Source organism: Carcharhinus amblyrhynchos, chromosome 6, assembly GCF_965287045.1.
Source record: "Carcharhinus amblyrhynchos chromosome 6, sCarAmb.v2.hapA, whole genome shotgun sequence".
In the NCBI taxonomy this organism is placed as follows: Eukaryota; Metazoa; Chordata; class Chondrichthyes; order Carcharhiniformes; family Carcharhinidae; genus Carcharhinus; species Carcharhinus amblyrhynchos.
Window position 1 is genome coordinate 126,967,891 of NC_137329.1, and position 13,081 is coordinate 126,980,971.

At 45.3% G+C, this 13,081-nt stretch overlaps 1 protein-coding gene across 2 annotated transcripts in view; it reads right to left on the reverse strand.

Moving 5' to 3' along the window:
* The window catches only part of nav3 (neuron navigator 3), a 360,827-nt gene that overhangs the window by 282,987 nt on the left and 64,759 nt on the right, over positions 1–13,081 (reverse strand). The gene's annotated exons all lie outside the window — the stretch shown is intronic.

Consider the following 13,081-nt stretch of genomic DNA (forward strand, 5'->3'; position numbering starts at 1 on the left):
TTCATGTGGCTATCCAGATAAGTCTTAACCAATCCCAGTTTATCCGCCTCTACCACATCCACTGGTTCTCCCTTATCTATTCTACAAGTTACATTTTTAAACTCCAGTCGTTTTATCAAACATGATTTCCTTTTCACCAATCCATGTTGACTTTGTCTAATTGTGTTGATATTTTCTAAGTGTCCTGACATCACATCAATTATTACAGATTCCAACATTTTCTCTGCTACCGATTTAAAGCCAACCATTCTATAATTCTGTCTTTTCTCCCTCCCTCCCTTTTTAAATAGCAAGGTTACATTTGTCACCCTCCAGAATCTAGATAAGTTGAGAAGATAACAGCCAATGTATCCACAGTTCCCCCGGCCACCTCCTTTAGACCCTGCGATGGTGATTATCAGGCCCTGTGCATTGCCAGCTTTGACTCCCGTTAAGTTCTCTGGCAATTTTTTTTTATTAATGCCAATTTCCTTCAATTCTTCCTTCCCACTGAATCCAGTATTTCAGGGAAGTTATTTGTGTTTTTCTCTGTGAAGACAGAACTAAAATAGTTGTTTAATTACTTCACCTTTTCTTTCTCTATTCTGGGATTTCCACAGCAGTTTCACTGCAGTGTTAATGTAAGCCTACTTTGATACTAATAAATAAACTTAAAAAATAAATTTGACAGTTTCAGACTGTAAAGGAGCTTTGTTTTCACTAATCTTTTTAATCCACATATAGAAGCTTTTACTGTCTCACTACTTGAAAGTTTATTCTCATCTTCTACTTTTCCCCTCTGAATCAATCTCTTAATCCTCCTTTGTTGAATTCTAAACTATTCCCAACCCTCAGGCTTGCTACTTTTTTTAGTACTTTATTAGTATTTAATCCAAAGAGGAGCTATATAATAATTTATTTGTTAGCCATGGTTGGGGCATTATTCTCGGATCTAACTGTGAAATACATTCATTGCTTAAGTATTAGCCATTGCTTATCCATCATCAGTGCTTTTAATAAAGTTCCTCAAACTATCTTAGCAAACTCACACCTCATATCTCTCTCGTTCCCTTTGCTGAGATTTTGAATCCTCGTTTTGGATCAGACTTCTTCACTTTCCATCCTAATGAAGAATTATATCATGTTATGATCACTGTTCCCTAAGGGCCCCACGGAACAAAATTAATCATTAATCCCTTTTCATTGCACAATACTGAATCTAGGATGGCATGTTCCTGAGTTGGTTCCTTGACATATTAGTCTAAAAAAACCATTTCACACTCCAGGAATTTGTCTGCTACAGTATTATTGCTAATTTGGTTTGTCTGGTCTATATGAAGATTAAAGTCACCCATGATTACTGTAGCAGCCTTGTTACACGGATTTCTAATTTCACGTTAATGCCATCCCCACCTCTCCCGCACTGTTTAAAGGCCTTTAGACAAGTCCCAGTAGTGATTCCCTACTTGTTTCTTCTTAACTCCAGCCAGATTGAGTCTATGTCTCGATTTTTTGAGCAATACTCCCCCTCATTGATTTCATCCTTATCAACATTACCCCACCTCCTTTTCCTTTTCCTCTGGCCTTCCTAAATGTCAAATACCCCTGGATACTCAGTTCCCATCCCTGGTCACCCTGCAACCATGTCCCCATAATCACAGTCAGATCCTACGCAGCAAAGATATTTGTGTTGTTAATTTGCCCACCTCGTAGTTAATGCTCCGTATAGTTGGATACAATACCTTTAACATTTTTGTACGATGGTTCTATTTGCCTTCTTCTGCCTACTCTGTCTGGCAGTCACTCATTCCCTTTCTCTTGTGCATTCCTTAGCTGTGGTGTGACCACCTCACTGTAAGGTGGAGATGCCGGCATTGGACTCGGGTAGGCACAGTAAGAGGTCTGACAACACAAATAAACTTGTTGGACTTTAACCTGGTGTTGTGAGATTTCTTACTGCAGCTTATTGTATACACTCTCCATAAAGATCTCATCCCTTGTGGATGCTCCGCAGCGATTCCAGTCACAGCTCCAGCTCCGAAATATGGATTCTGAGTAACTGCAGCTGGAGATGCTTACTTCTTGATTTGATTTGACTTATTATTGTCAATGTATTAATATACAGTGAAAAGTATTGTTTCTTGCGCACTATACAGACAAAGCATACCGTTCATACAGAAGGAAATGAGAGGGTTCAGAGTGTAGTGTTACAGTCATAACTCGGGTGTAGATGTGGACATGTTATGTCCTGCACACGTGGATGCTGTGGACACAGGAAGTGGTCTCCCCAGACACAGGAAGTGTCCCCAACTTCCCAACCTGCACATCCATGATGTGCCTGCATTTCAATTTCAAATGTAAAGCAGTGAGAAGCTTCTAACGTGCAATAGGCTTCCTATCCACAGAGCTAAATCATAGAGGTTTACAACATGGAAAAGGCCCTTCGGCCCAACTTGTCCATGCTGCTTTTTTTTGCTAAAACCCCTAAGCTAATCCCAATTGCCCGCATTGGGTCCATATCCCTTTATACCCATCATACCCACGTAAGTATCTAAATGTTTTTTAAAAGACAAAATTGTAACCACCTCTATCCGTATCTCCGGCAGCTTGATCCAGACACTCTCCACCCTCTGTGTGAAAAAATTGCCCCTCTGGACACTTCTGTATCTCTCCCCTCTCACCTTAAACCTATGCCCCCTAGTTTTAGACTCCCCCACCTTTGGGAAAAGATATTGACAATCTAGCTGATCTATGCCCCTCATTATTTTGTAGACCTCTATAAGATCACCCCTCAGCCTCCTACGCTCCAGAGAAAAAAGTCCCAGTCTATCCAGCCTCTCCTTATAACTCAATCCATCAAGTCCCAGTAGCATCCTAGTAAATCTTTTCTGCACTCTTTCTAGTTTAATAATATCCTTTCTATAATAGGGTGACCAGAATTACACACAGTATTCCAAGTGTGGCCTTACCAATATCTTGCACAACTTCAACAAGACGTCCCAACTCCTGTATTCAATGTTCTGACCGATGAAACCAAGCATGCCGAATGCCTTCTTCACCACTCTGTCCATCTGGGACCCCACTTTCAAGGAGCTATGAACCTGTACCCAGAGATCTCTTTGTTCTGTAACTCTCCCCAATGACCTACCAATAACTGAGTAAGTCCTGCCCTGGTTTAATCTACCAAAATGTATCACCTCACATTTGTCTAAATTAAACTCCATCTGCCATTCGTCAGCCCACTGGCCCAATTGATCAAGATCCCATTGCAATTGGAGATAACTTTCTTCACTGTCCACTATGCCACCAATCTTGGTGTCATCTGCAAACTTACTAACCATGACCCCTATATTCTCATCCAAATCATTAATATAAATAACACATAATAGTGGACCCAGCACTGATCCCTGAGGCACAACACTGGTCACAGGCCTCCAGTTTGAAAAACAACCCTCTACCACCACCCTCTGGCTTCTGTCAAGAAGCCAATTTTGTATCCATTCAGATACCTCACTCTGGATCTCATGAGATTTAACTTTATATGCAACAACCTACCATGCGGTACCTTGTCAAAGGCCTTGCTATGGTCCATTAGGACAACATCAACTGCACTGCCCTCATCTACCTTCTTGGTTACCCCTTCAAAAAACTCAATTAAATTTGTGAGACATGATTTTCCACTTACAAAGCCATGCTGACTGCTCCTAATCAGTACTTGTGTCTCTAAATGCCTGTAGATCCTGTATTCAAAATACCTTCCAACAATTTACCCACCACAGATGTGAGGCTCACTGGCCTGCAGTTCCCAGGCTTTTCCCTACAGCCTTTTTTAAACAAAGGCACAACATTTGCCACTCTCCAATCTTCAGGCACCTCACCCATGACTATCGATGATTCAAATATCTTGACTAGGGGACCCGCAATTTCCTCCCTAGCGTCTCACAACGTCCTGGGATACACTTCACCTGGTCCCAGGGATTTATCTAGCTTGATGTGCTTTAAGACTTCCAGCACCTCCTTCTCTGTAATATGTACACTCCTCAAGACATCAATGTTTAATTCCCCAAGTTCCCTAACATCCATGCTTTCCTCAACAGTAAATACTGATGAGAAATATTCATTTAGGATCTCACCCATCTCTTGCGGATCCGCACATAGATGACCTTGTTGATCCTTAAGAGACCCTACTCTCTCCCTTATTACTCTTTTGCCCTTTGTGTATCTGTAGAAGATCTTTGGATTCTCCTCTGCCTTATCTGCCACAGCAATTTTGTGTCCCATTTTTGCCTTCCTGATTTCTCTCTTAACGCTACTCCAACACCCCCTATACTCTTCAAGGGATTCACTTGATCCCAGCTGCCTATGCAGGTCATGTGCCTCTTTCTCCATCTTGACCAGGGCCTCAATATCCCGAGTCATCCAGGGTTCCGGACTTCTGCCAGCCTTGCCCTTCACTCTAAGAGGAATGTGTTTACCCTGAACCCTGGTTAACACACTTTTGAAAGTGTGCCACTTTGCCTTCCCACAGACTCCCCCAATTAACTTTTGAAAGTTCCTGCCTGATACCATCAAAATTGACCTTGCCCTAATTTAGAATTTTAGCTTTTGAGACAGACCTCCGAAGCTATCTTAAAACCAATAGAATTATGGTCACTGGTCCCAAAGTGATCTTGGAGCGTGGATTGGTACTTGGGACTATGATGCTGTGGCCATTACGGAGACATGGTTAGAACAGGGACAGGAATGGTTGTTGGCGGTTCCGGGGTATAGATGTTTCAGTAAGAATAGGGAAGGTGATAAAAGAGGTGGAGGAGTAGCATTGTTAATCAAGGATAGTTTAACAGCTGCTGAAAGGCATTTCGAGGGTGATCTGCCGACTGAGGTAATATGGGCTGGAGTTAGAAATAGGAAAGGATCAGTCACATTGTTAGGAGTTTTCTATAGGCCCCCAAATAGTAATAGAGATGTGGAGGAGGAAATGGCAAAGCAGATTATGGATAGGTGTGGAGATCACAGGGTAGTTATCATGGATGACTTTAACTTTCCAAATATTAATTGGAACCTTTATAGGTCAAATAGTTTGGATGGGACGCTTTTTGTACAGAGTGTGCAGGAGGGTTTCCTGATACAATATGTGGATAAGCCGACAAGAGGTGGGGCCACATTAGACTTGGTACTGGGTAACGAACCAGGCCAAGTGTTAGATTTGTTTGTGGGAGAGCACTTTGGAGATAGTGACCACAATCCAGTGTCCTGCATTATTGCAATGGAGAGGAATAGGGTCACACAGCAGGGCAAGGTTTATAACTGGGGCAGGGGTAATTATGATGCGATTAGGCAAGAATTAGGGAGCATAAGATGGGAGCAGAAACTGTCAGGTATGGGCACAAACAAAAAGTGGAGCTTGTTCAAGGAACAAATACTGCGTGTCCTTGATAGGTATGTCCCTGTCAGGCAGGGAGGAAATGGCCGAGTGAGGGGTAAGTCCTGCCTCACAAATTTGACTGAATTCTTTGAGGAGGTAACTAAGTGTGTGGACAAAGGTAGAGCAGTTAATGTTGTATACATGGATTTTAGTAAGGCGTTTGATAAGGTTCCCCATGGTAGGCTGATGAAGAGGGTAAGGAGGTGTGGAATAGAAGGAAATTTGTCCGATTGGATAAGTAACTGGCTGTCTCATAGAAGACAGAGGGTGGTGGTGGAGGGAAAGTTTTCAGACTGGAGGCCAGTTACCAGCGGTGTACCACAGGGATCAGTGCTGGGTCCTCTGCTATTTGTGATTTTTATCAATGACTTGGAAGAGGGGGCTGAAGGGTCAGTTAGTAAATTTGCTGATGACACCAAGATTGGTGGAGTAGTGGATGAGGTGGAGGGCTGTTGTAGGCTGCAAAGAGACATTGATCGGATGCAGAGCTGGGCCGAGAAGTGGCAGATGGAGTTTAACCCTGATAAGTGCAAAGTGATTCATTTTGATTTTGGTAGGACAAACTTGAATGCGGATTACAGGGTCAACGGCAGGGTTCTGAGGAACGTAGAGGAACAGAGAGATCTTGGGGTTCATATCCACAGATCTCTGAAGGTTGCCACTCAAGTGGATAGAGCCGTGAAGAAGGTTTATAGCGTGTTAGTGTTTATTAACAGGGGGTTTGAGTTTAAGAGCCGTGGGGTTATGCTGCAACTATACAGGACCTTGGTGAGACCACATATGGAATATTGTGTTCAGTTCTGGTCACCTCACTATAAGAAGGATGTGGAAGCATTGGAGAGAGTGCAGAGGAGATTTACCAGGATGCTGCCTGGTTTGGAGGGTAGGTCTTATGAGGAAAGGTTGAGGGAGCTGGGGCTTTTCTCTTTAGAGCGGAGGAGGATGAGAGGCGACTTAATAGAGGTTTATAAGACGACGAGGGGGATAGATAGGGTGGATGTGCAGAGACTATTTCCTCGGGTGGATGTAACTGTTACTAGGGGGCATAACTATAAGGTTCATGGTGGGAGATATAGGAAGGATGTCCGAGGTACATTCTTTACTCAGAGAGTGGTTGGGGTGTGGAATGCACTGCCTGCTGTGATAGTGGAGTCAGACACTTTAGGAACTTTCAAGCAGTTATTGGATAGGCACATGGAGCACTCCAGAATGATAGGGAGTGGGATAGCTTGATCTTGGTTTCAGACAAAGCTCGGCACAACATCGAGGGCTGAAGGGCCTGTAATGTGCTGCACTGTTCTATGTTTTATGCTCTATGTTCCCTCACTAACACTCCCGTCACCTGCCCTTCCTTATTTCCCAAGAGGAGGTCAAGTTTTGCCCCCTGTCTAGTCGGGCCATCCACATACTGAATGAGAAATTCCTCCTGAATACACTCAACAAATTTCTCTCCATCCAACTCTCTAATACTATGGCTCTCCCAGTCAATGATGGGTAAGTTAAAATCTCTGACTATTAACACCCTATGTTTCTTGCAACTATCTGTAATCTCCTTACATACTTGCTCCTCAATTTCCTACTGACTATTTGGGGGTCTATAGTACAACCCTATCAAAGTGATTTTCCCCTTCTTATTTCTCAGTTCTACCCATATAGATTCAGTGGGCGAACCCTCGGATATATCCCCTCACAGTATGACCGTGATGCTTTCCCTAATCAAAAGTGCAACTCCCCCGCCTCTCTTATCTCCTGTTCTATCTTTCCTATAGGAGCTGTACCCTGGAACATTGAGCTGCCAGTCCTGTCCCTCCCTTAGCCATGTTTCAGTAATTGCTATAATATCCCAGTCCCACATACCCATCAATGCCCTGAGTTCATCTGCCTTGCCTGTCAGGCCTCTTGCATTGAAATAAATGCAGTTTAATCTGGTCTTCTCTTGCTCTCTGTCCTTTTGCCTGATCTCTCTGGTACTCAGATTACTGACACTGCCTTTGCTAATTAATGTGCTCTCTTTAACTTCTGTGCTATTCTCAAACTTCTCTCCTGTCTCCCTACTGCTTTGGATTCCAACCCCTGCCAAACCCGTTTAAACCCTCCTGAGTGGCTCCAGTAAATCTCCCGGCCAGGATGTTATTACCTTTTATATCCATATGGAGGGTCACATTAACACCGCAACCAAAAAATGGCTCTGACGGCACTGGAGCACTCCCTGGGTGCTGTACAGGGAGCATCAGCATAGGTTGGTGCCCAAGTCTTTGCTACAAGACTTAAAACCACAGAATACATAAAAACAGCAAGAAAAACAACATCCATCTGGAGTCTACACAGCTCATTACTCCAAAGGTGACATCTGCTGGAGGAAGGATTGGGAAAGTGAGCACGTGTTGTTTCTGTAAAGAGTATTTTCCTCTAAGATCTTGAAGTCCAACAGTTCATTTTTCAAAACCAGAAGCAGGAGGAGGCCATTCAGCCCCTCGAGCCTGCTCCGCCATTCATTTTGATCATGGCTGATCATGAATTCAATATCCTGATCCCCTTCTTCCCCCACATATCCCTTCATCCTTTTAGCCCCAAAGAGTTTCATCTAATTTCTTCTTCAAATCAGACGTTTTGGCCTCAACTCCTTTCTGTGGGAGTGAATTCCACACATTCCCCACCCTCTGGGTGAAGAAATTTCCCCTCACCTCAGTTCTAAAAGGTTTACCCCTTATCCTCAAACTCTGACCCCTAGTTCTGGACTCCCCCACCATCAGGAACATTCTTTCTGAATCTACCCTGTCGAACCCTGTTAGAATTTTGTAAGTTTTTATGAGATTCCCTTATCCTCAAACATTGATCCTTGCACAGATACCTCCCACTAACGCCACGGCGATGGGGGAATCAGGGACTCGGTGCTCGGAGAAGGAGAATTTCCTGGAGTAGTCCCAGGTCATGCCAGCCATCGTGCTCGGAAAGAGCCAATGGGAATAGTTTTGAAAGGTGAATCTTCACGACCTCACAACTTTGGATAGCGAAAGCAGAAACAAGTTCACATTGAGTGTTGCTGTCTCTGGAGCTGATGGGATCTGACCCACCGCCTGGATTAAAAGCCTCTTATTGAAGATTTCATTAGCACTGAGTAATCCTCCAGCAGACAGATGGTGTCCAGGTCACACTGTTTCCAATAAATAGCCGCATCACTTTCTGAACTATCTCTACTTTAGTCATTTTCATGGAATCAACACTAATAAACAACACTAATAAATAACGCTAAATCAATCTTCACAGCACAACATGTTAGTAATTCCTATTTGTGATCTGCTTCAAACTGTTGGAACCACAGCAAGAAAGGGAGGAAATCTCAAATAAAAACCAGGAAACTGGAGAAACTCAGCAAGTCTGACCAGCCGTGTCGCTGGAGAGAATCACAGAAACTCTACTGTGCGGAAGGAGGCCAATCGAGTCTGCACCAACAACAATCCCACCCAGGCCCTACCCCCATACCCACATGTATTTACCCCACTAATCCCTCTAGTTTACACATCCCGGGACACTAAGGGGCAATTTAGCATGGCTGATCCACCTAACCCACACATCTTTGGACTGTGGGAGGAAACTGGAGCACCCAGAGGAAACCCACACAGACACGGGGAGAACGTGCAAACTCCACACAGACAGCGACGCAAGCCAGGAATCAAACCCAGGTCCCTGGCGCTATGAGGCAGCAGTGCTAACCACTGCGCCACCGTGCTGCCCTAGAAACACTGGGTGGCATTTCCCAGGTTCCCCGCAGTGTCTATTAAGGTGATGGAGAGGGCTCACCATTGGCTGCCTGCAAGATAAGAACATAAGAAATAGGAGCAGGAGTGGGACATCTAGCCCCTCGAGCCTGCCCCGCCATTCAATAAGATCATGGCTGATCTGTTGTGGCTCAGTTCCACATTCCCGCTTCCAGTCCCATTGATGTCCACAGTGCTGTGCGTGGCTCATCTTTTCCAGCGCCTGAGAGGCTGCCAGGGGGGCATTCCATCTGACAGAGCTGAAAAATCCCGCAGTGAATTCAGATCCACCGCGGGGAGCTCAGATCCACCGCGGCGAGCTCAGATCCACCGCGGGGAGATCAGATCCACCGCGGGGAGATCAGATCCACCGCGGGGAGCTCAGATCCATTGCGGGGAGCTCAGATCCACCGCGGCGAGCTCAGATCCACCGCGACAAGCTCAGATCCACCGCGGGGAGCTCAGATCCATTGCGGGGAGCTCAGATCCATTGCGGCGAGCTCAGATCCACCGCGGGGAGCTCAGATCCACCGTGGGGAGCTCAGATCCATTGCGGGGAGATCAGATCCACCGCGGGGAGATCAGATCCACCGTGGGGAGCTCAGATCCATTGCGGCGAGCTCAGATCCATTGCGGGGAGCTCAGATCCACCGCGGTGAGCTCAGATCCACCGCGGGGAGATCAGATCCACCGCGGCGAGCTCAGATCCATTGCGGGGAGCTCAGATCCACCGCGGTGAGCTCAGATCCACCGCGGGGAGATCAGATCCATTGCGGGGAGCTCAGATCCACCGCAGTGAGCTCAGATCCACCGCGGCGAGCTCAGATCCACCGTGGGGAGCTCAGATCCACCGTGGGGAGCTCAGATCCACCGCGGCGAGCTCAGATCTAGCCCATTGAATGTAAATGAATCTCTGATGCAAACTTCATATTTAAGTTGATTTTGTGGTATTTTTTGCCTGGCTGGCATTTATTTCTCCTTCTCTGCCTACCCCCAGTGGAGGATATTTGGGATGTTTGAGCTGTTGTGACATTGCCAGGGGCTGGCTGGCTCTGACATTGAGTTCTACAGCTGGAGATTGATGGGAAAGGTTGAGAAATGGGTCGATGCATCTGCTCCAGAAAGATCCTGCGCTGTCTCACTCCAGCGGGGTTGGACACACATTGCCCTGCTTCAGCTGCTATCTGATTCAGACTTGATATCACCACAGGCCGAGTTCTGACCAAAAACCCCCGGGATTGCAAATCAAACTGTGCAAAGGACTGTCGCTCTGACATGTGGTCGTGTCGCTGACTAGAATCAGTCTCAATGACAGCCTGACTCAGCAAGCTCTTCAATCAAAGGGAGATTCTCTACCAGTGCTCAATGTAACCCAGGCACAGCAACAGCCAGTGGCCATTCCTCCTTCCTCGTTAACACAGTCCCGGGCGGAGAAGGTTATCCAAGTCATTTCCGAAGATGAAATTCAATCAGAGTGCTCGAATATTGAGTGGTGGCACGGTGGGTTAGCACTGCTGCCTCACAGCGCTAGGGACCCGGGATCGATTCCCGGTTTGGGTGACCATCTGTGTGGAGACTGCACGTTCTCCCCGTGTCTGCGTGGGTTTCCTCCGGGTGCTCCGGTTTCCTCCTACAATCTGAAAGAAGTGCTGGTGAGGGGGCATTGACCCGAACAGGCACCAGAGTGTGACGACTAGGGGAATTTCACACTAACTTCATTGCAGTGTTAATGTAAGCCTACTTGTGACAAATAAATAAACTTTACTTTGCTTCAAGAGGGTAATTATAAAACAAAATTTGACACTGAGCTACACCAGGAGATAGTAGGTCAGGTGACCAAAAACTTAGTCAAAGTGGTAAGTTTTAAGGAATAACAAAAAGAAAATGCTGGAAAAATTCTGAAGAGACCTGAAGATTCATTAATTCTGTTTCTCTCTCCACATACGCTGCCAGAGCTGTTGAATATTTCCAACATTTGCTGTTTTTATTTCAGATTTCCAGCACCCACAGTATAAGGAATGTTTTAAAGGAGAAAGAGAAGGTGGAGAGGCTGAGAGGTTAAGAGGTTAAACGAGGGAATTCCAGAGCTTAGGGTCCATAGACCAGAGACACAACCCCCAGTACTGGAGTGATCTAAATAGGGGGAGTAAAGAGCCAGTATCAGAGAGTAAAATAAAAAGTTTGCATTTATATAGCACCTTTCACAACCACCAGACACAAAGAACTTTACAGCCAATGAGTGCTTTTGAAGTGTAGTCCTTGTTATAATGTAGGAAACGCAGCAGCCAATTTACACACAGCAAGATCATCACTTGCAAATAATCTGCTTTTGTGATGTTAACTGAGGAATAAATATTGACCAGGATAATGCAGTAACTTACCCACTCTTCTTCAAAATAGTGACATTGAATCTTTTACCTGAGAGGGCAAACACAACCTGGGTTTACCGGCACCTCTGAGAGACCTTTGGCAGTGCCGTACTCTGGAGTGGCAGCCATGATAGCTCTTGTGGATGACGGAGATACGAAAGAGTAAGGACATGGAGGGATTTGAAAACAAGGATGAGAATTTTAAACTGGAGGCTTGGCCAGATCAGCAGGTCATACGGAACCTGATCAGCAAATGGGACCTGGTTTCAGTTCGAATGTGGACAGTTCTGATCACACATCAGCAGGAACTGAAACACGTCCACGCTATCTGTAGCTTTATTACTTCAGGCAAAATGACTTTGTTTTGAACCAACAAATGCTCCAATATCGGGAGTTTTGTTTCTCTCCGTCACATTGTGCGTTTTGTAAAATTGTTTACGATTCCAACCTATGTGTTTTCTTGATGTGGATGGTATTTATTGGCCGTCTCTCTGTTGCCCCAACAGCAAAAATGGAGTGACACTGTCCATGGTAAAGGAACGATACCTACAAGATGTTACTGTGCTCAGTGAGTCAGCTTCCACCTGAAATAGAGAGTGTTCCAAAGTTTCGGACAAGAGCTACACCCCAGGAATCAAAGAGAAGTTGAATTTCACAATTCCAGATGCCCAAATTAATTATTTTTTGATGTTGTTTTAATGTAGGAAACACAACATCCAGAAACGTCCCAGAAACACCAATGGGATGAATGATTGGACAATGGGCCAGATCCCCTGGTCCTTAGATTGTGAAGGACAGGGCATGTGACCGAGGATGTGGTCCTGGGACACAGAGGACACTGGGGCGCTGAGGACACTGGGGCAGTCCGAATGCACAGACTGATGTGCAAGTTTCAACTCCCAATGGGCAACTTGTCCAATTCCCGGAGCCTCTGTCAATGTCTCCGACTCTGAGATAGTGTTGTGGCTGAGAAGAGATTGTGTGGGACTTAACTGGATATTGACTACACAACCGACCCCCTCAGTTACTCACACTGACCACCTGACCACTCTCCCAACAAACCAAACTTGTGTTTATGATGCTTTTGTCTGGAAAGGCTGGGATTGTTCTCCTTGGAGCGAAACAGATTGAGGGGAGATTTGATTGCGGTGTACAAGATATTATTAAGTTTAGACAAGATCAATAAAGAAAATAGAGAGGAAATATACAGTAAATGGCAGAACACTTAAGAGTATTGATAGGCAGAGGGATCTGGGTGTACAGGTACACAGGTCACTGAAAAGTGGCGATGCAGGTGGAGAAGGTAGTCAAGAAGGCATATGGCATGATTGTTTTCATTGGCCAGGGCATTGAGTTTAAAAATTGGCAAGTCATTTTGCAGCTTTATAGAACCTTAGTTAAGCTGCACTTGGTTGCCACACTACCAGAAGGATATGGAGGCTTTGGAGAGGGCACAGAAAAGATTTACCAGGATGTTGCCTGATATGGAGGGCATTAGCTCTGGGAAGAGGCTGGAGAAACTTGGATTGTTCTCACTGGAGTGACGGAAG